This window comes from Dipteris shenzhenensis, chromosome 31 (genome assembly GCF_047967505.1).
Source record: "Dipteris shenzhenensis isolate YYH24624 ecotype China chromosome 31, Dip_SZ_1.0, whole genome shotgun sequence".
Taxonomy (NCBI): Eukaryota; Viridiplantae; Streptophyta; class Polypodiopsida; order Gleicheniales; family Dipteridaceae; genus Dipteris; species Dipteris shenzhenensis.
The window spans coordinates 1,589,994-1,596,739 of NC_141626.1; positions in this window are offsets into that span (position 1 = coordinate 1,589,994).

A 6,746-nucleotide genomic window follows, 5' to 3' on the forward strand; every position below is an offset into this window, starting at 1 on the left:
CGGGTAGATGAGAATTCTAATCCTCTCCCCCTATGCAGCAAACAAATCTCTCTCTCTCTCTCTCTCTCTCTCTCTCTCTCTCTCTCTCTCTCTCTCTCTCTTTTTCTCATTTGAAGAAGAAGAATTTTCTAACACAATACTCTCTCACTCATAACTAATAAACCAATGAACAAAAATCTTCAATAAATGGAAATTCTCTATCATTCACAATGGAAGTGAAAAAATGCTCACTCAATCGCTCTCAATCAATCTCTCACAAGAAGGATGGTGCCTCAGCGGAAGGCGAAACCACGCTCCGATACCATGAACAAAGATGGAGAGAGGAGAGGAGAAGAGTGGAGGTGAGGAGAGAGGGCGCAGCTAGAGAGCACACCACAAATGACTATCTGTACACTAGTATTAGTTGACAATGATGAATATATACAAACTCCTTTAGGGTTAGGGTTAGGCTTTCCAACCCTTTCCTTTTTAGCACTCTTTTGGGTTAGCGCTATGCACATATGATAACATGATGTTGAGATGGTTCCTCAACACAAATAGTCTCATGTACACATTGCTAGACCCAAGCCAATATGTATGTATAATTCACATATATCTTGTATCATGTGGTGTTTTGCATATGCAATTGTTTAATGTATTATTTCAGGTCAAACACCACTTAATGTGATTGGCTTCAATTAACAAAGTCAATTTGGCCCTTTAGGGGTAAGGTCCCTATTGGCAAGCCACGTATGTCCCGATGGCATCATTCATCTACTAGAAATGAACAATAATACATTTCTCATGTATTTTGTTTTGTTATTATTTAATTGATGTTCTTTGTGTGTCCTATAATAGTTTTTACACAAAATATGTATTGTATTTTTCTATAGTTAAATTGGTGTTCTTTGTGAGCCCAAAAGTTTATTTCCCATGTAATTAAAGATTTGTCCTACACTAGCCCGATGATTTCCTATGTACTATGTTTTGTATTGTTTAATAAATCCTCTTAGCTTTCCCAGATTGCTTTTTCAACCAACCTAGTCACTAAAATAGCTACATTTTATAATTTAATTTATGTTCTTAGTGTGCCCCTAGGCACATCGAGTATGTTTAAAACAAGCTTGCTAGCTAGAACATGTTATAGTTTAGTTTATAGTTTAATTTATGTTTAAAACTAGTGGTTGATTTATACATTTTAAGAAGTTCAATTTATGTTCTTAGTGTGCCACTAGCCCAGTGGTTGTAACATCATGTTGTTATAGTTTAATTAATAGCTTAAGTTATGTTAAAACCAACCCGATGGTTGGAACAATGCATTGTTATAAATGTTCATGCTCAGAATTTTATTTCCCATAGGTTGGATGAGAAAATGAGATTGTACCTCAGATTTATGGCTAAAAACCATGTCCTTTCAATCTAGAAAATCAGTTGTCAGTATTGTAAGCCCTAGTCCATTAAGAAACTCAAAGTTAGGAAAGCATAGCTTTGAATGACTTGAGATACAATCATGCTGAAGCATTGATTAATTGAACATAGATGCACATGTCCCAAAGATAAATGCTTAGTTTATAGTGCTCTATCCAAAGGGAGATTTTAGTGGCACTCCAGTAAATGCATTCATTGCAAATGAAGCAAAGTGCTCGCTGGTATAACAAGCACTTAAAATGTTTTATTACATATTACGTACAGTCATCTACTTGATTTTCTATTGCGATTGATATTAGTTTGTCTACTAACTCACAGGAGTGCAAGAAAGTGAAATTCACATACAACTTCTACATTTGGATGATAGGAAGATGACACTTTTGTTTGTTTAGTGTGCTTTTCTATTGCATTGTGAATGGTTTTAAAAAAATGATCCCCATGTACAAGAAACAATAAAACAACATTAGGTGTCATCAAATGGTGTTTCCTCTCAATTTAAAGCAACCTACGGATTCTACTTTGTCTCAAGGTTTAGATCCCTAGACAATCTAAACATAATGTGAAATTCATTCCGGTCTAGCCATGGCAAGGGGCAACATGATGGACGTGGTGTTGTTATTAAGTGAGCTCTTTATAGACACCAATTAACATGCCCTTTAGAAAAGTTACAGAATGCCCATTATGCTATCACATGACTTGTGGTTAACTTCTCTATAGGGCCACAATCAACATACAGTAAACAAAGCCTCAACACTAGTTCAATGCATAGAGTGTTCCATGAAGTTCAAGTAGATGAACTACATAGGAGAAATAGACAAGATTGTGGGCGTTTCAAACAACCATGTTTTGAAAGCTTTTTTATTTCTACAATGTATGCATCATAAGGGATCATGACAATTGTGAGGACATTATAACTGTGAAGCAATGGCAGCTATGTCATGTCTTCTCTCTATGTGGAGACGGCTCCAAAGAGACACAAAGGGACAAACCACAATTCGTGGAGAGTTTGGATAACCGCATTGATGCTCTGGAAAAAGGGGGATAGCTTTGCATTGTTATTGCCTTTGAGGAGAATGAGGAAGATGACCCAAAATTTGTGTTGCAATGTACCAAACCTAAAGATAAGGTTGAGGAAGCATTTTCGGATCATTTGAAAACAATATATAAGAAGTGGGATGTAGTACTTGGAGGTATTTTGGGTACAAAAAATAAGTTAAGAAAGGCCACAATTATGGATTGCTACATAAGAGACTACAAAGTTAGAGTTATTAAGTTTCAGTTGTAAGCTATTCTAGATTTTTAAAATGGATTTAGAGACATAGGAGCACATCATGAGGTGTCTTGGAGTAGAAGACTAAGACAGTATAAGAAAATGTATTCTCATTCTTGGAGTAGAACAGGAAAATGTATTCTCATTATATATTTTATTGGACCAAAGGACTAACACAGCATAGGAAAACATATTCTCATTGTGTAATTACTATACCTACAGCTCATGATAAAATGATGGCAAATAATCTATCATTAGACTCAACCGCACTGGTTGCAGTTATAATCCTAAACCAAGGAAAATGCATTCTCTTATCCAATGAATCCTAAACTTATCATAGTTGTTAACTTTTTTAGACCACTTATCTTATAAGACCACTATGCTAGTTATAGTTAATCACAAATCACTTAAGTTGTACAATTACTATGTCGGTTGCAGTTAATCCTAAAACCATCGTGCTAGCTACAGTTACACTTATCCAGTAAATCCCAAACGTATCTTGGTTAAATAGTGTTAAAAGAGTGCCAAAAAGTGGTTACATAGTGCTAGAAAAGTATTAAAAAGTACCCAACTGTGCTAAAAAGTGATTAAAAAAGCTCTTAAATCCTCCTAAATACTATACAACCAGCACACTAGTTATAGTTGTTCTTGAATCACTCAACTTGTACAACCTTAGTATTGGTTGCAAGTAGTCCTAAACCACTTATATCTACAACCACCACGATGAATGTAGTTGATCCTAAAGCAAATTGTGTTCTCATTGCTAAACATACAAGAACTCTGGCAAAAATGGTTTCATTAAAATTTAAACATATACATCTCAAAAAATGTTGTAAAACAATCAGAATGGCTTGTGAACTAATAAGGGTTTGAGCTTGGGCTTCATGAGGGGGTTGCTTCTTCCCTTCATCAGGGTGTTGCATCTTCCCTTCATAAAACGAAGCCTTTCTTTTCGTGGCCAATGCACTTGCAGCCGCTACTATCTTTGGATAGATAGTTGCAATAGACAGGCACAGTTGGTCTGTCCATTGACATATGACAAGCTTTACATATTGAGGTTGCATGGTAGGATAACGTTTCTTTCAAAGTGGAGCTCACTAGTGGCCCTGGTTATGTTCGACCTCCTTCAAAGGCTGCATGGAGGGGTAGTATTTTTGAATTGGCCCTATTTACATCCGACCTCCTTATATATGGCAACACAATATTCCTTTCGAAGTGGAGGGTCCCTACTTATATCCAATCTCCTTCGGGATGCACCTCAAGATGTAAATGACCAATGGACAGGGCACAAGGCTACATCTTAGCATGCAAACAGCCAATTGCAGGGCCCAAGACTGAGAAAAAGAGCTCTTGCCAAGTTTTGTAATAATACAAACACATTTCTCTTTTTCCATATTAACTTGCAAAATGGTGAATGTAATTGGATTGTTGTAATAAAACAATTGTAGTAGACATTTAACTTGTAGTAGAGTATGGGGTGATAAATTTTGCAATCGAGAAAAGTTGGCCATTGTTGGGATGCTAAGGATTTTGGATATAAGATATGAGTGTCTTTGTGTGATCATAAGCATGCTCTAAAAGTACTAGAAAGTGCTAAAAAGTGACCAAAAAGTGCATTCCATCCATTGTGGTGGTTGGGGTGCTAGGGATTTTTAATATACCTCTTGAATGCTCGTGATAGTCTAGTTCTTGATAATTTACTCAATAGATTTAAAAAATGTTCCTAAATCTTAAAGTATGAGTGTCTTTGTGTGATCATGAGCATGCTCTAAAAGTACCAGAAAGTGCTAAAAAGTGCCCAAAAAGTGCATTCCATCCATTGTGGTGGTTGGGATGCTAAGGGATTTTTAATATACCTCTTGAATGCTCGCGATAGTCTAGTTCTTGAAAATTTAGTCAATAGATTTAAAAAATGTTCTTAAATCCTAAAGTATGAGTGTCTCTTTATGATCATGAGCATCACTAAAAGTACCCAAAAGGTGCCCAAACACCGCTAAAAAAGTGCATTCTACCCTACTAAGGGGATTCTATTATACCCCTTGAATGCATGTGACGTCTTTTTGTTAATATGGTTAAGAGATCTTTAAAAAGCACTTAAATAATAAAATATTAATGTCTCTACAATCATGAGCATGCACTAAAAGGGCTCTAAAACTCTAGAAAATATATGTTGTAAGTATTAAAGGTAGATTTGGGAAAATAGTGGTTGATTTATTTCTCTTTGCACTAAAATGGCTATAAGAAAAGCTAAAACAACTGTTGAGATCTCCAAGAACTAGCGTGGTGGGCAAGCATGATCACCGCATTGGCTTTAAATAGCCTTAAAAATGCGAAATAGCTCTCTTGTTGGATAAGAGCGGTGGTTGTAGAACAATTCTATGGTCCTATTATGAGGTGAAGGCCGTCCGCACTCTAATCCAGGGTGGTGGTCACACACAAGAATCAGTGCAGTGGTCCCACTATTCCATGAATTGCCACATGTCATGCACTATATGCCTATCTAGTAAGGCGTAGAGAGCCATGTGTCAAGCTCTGCATGATGTTTAAAATGATTGTATTCAAGATCGGTAAGAAGAACCTATCATCATTTGTCCTTGCTTAGTCGAGTAGCATTTATGGTATTGGATAGAGTGAAACCATGAGTAACACGATATTTGATTTCTGGAGGGAGATGTCTCCTTCTCGCTCCACTCTTTGCAAAGGGATCAATAGAAATCAGAGAGCTTTGAGAAAACTATTGAACAACCCTCTTTTCTTTATACAAAATTTCAGTCTGAGGGGAAACGGCCAAATCTTAAAGGAACCAATCAACTACTTATGTTCTTTCTTCAAGGTATGTACCACAGAGTAAAGGTTTGGAGTATTGCATGATGTCGAGCCAATATTCAGAATGATTACACCATCAAGCTCTGATAGATTGTGTCTCATCATTGAACTAGTGTGGCAATTAATACGTCAGGAAAAACCCGACAAGAGCATGAGCTTGCCTCATATTTGAAACCTCACCCAATAGCACAACGCAATGTGGCTCCAAAATCTGTGATTGGCAATACCCAATCGTGCGTTGACCCCTTTAGGTTGATCAATTAAGTACTACTCAAACTAGTCGATCAGACGTGGTTAGCCTCCCATTTCTAGCTATGTGACTTCTACATTGTGTATGAATTCCATTCAACATGACTCATACTTTCTAGAAAAGTTTAACTTTTTCTTTTCTCTACTATATTTTGTTGAGGTGTATTAGTACATGTGAGTCCTGTTTTCATTGCATGGTCTTTGTAGAACTTGGAAGGTGCAAATGGCATATATTCACCAACTCTATTAGATCTTTAAGTGACCCTTCTTTAGTTGAATTTTCCAACTGCTTTGAGTTCTTTGAATCTATCAAATACTTATGACTTCTCTTTCAAGAAATACACCTACATTATTTTCAAAATCATCAAAGAAAATGAAATAATACAATGAACCACTTCTTATCTATAAATAACATTTGAGTAAAATCGTATCAAGGATTCCTCGACCTTCAAAATATCAAGCTTCAATGTTGCTTAATTCAAGTTTGATGTTGTAAAACATACCATGAGCTGCTAGCAATGATAAGTTCACAATTTTTTTTTCTCAATTGGTCGTGAAGTTCACCTTGTATCATCACTCTATATTATATGGATCAATGGAAAAGTTCTTAAAAGTTGAGATCAATATAGAACAAAATGGCTATGTCTAGTTCATGTTTGAACAAAACCCACTTTTAGTTGCCTCCCTTACCTAAAGCCCTTTGTAATCCATTCCCTTGAAAATGGAGGCAACTATTCTCAAAACCTTTTTTACTATTCATTTGATTTCTCACCCTTACCCTCACTCTCTACACCACATTTCTCCTTCCAATCTTTCTATAGAGCCTTTAATAACCATCATTCACTCATAGAAACATCGTTCCCCCTCTCCAAGGCATGCTTGGCATTATCACTTATGAGAGACTTGGCTGCAAGGACCACAACCCTAGCCAATACTACACATATGTAACATTGAATAGAACTATGAAAAATACAAACATGTATATCTACATATC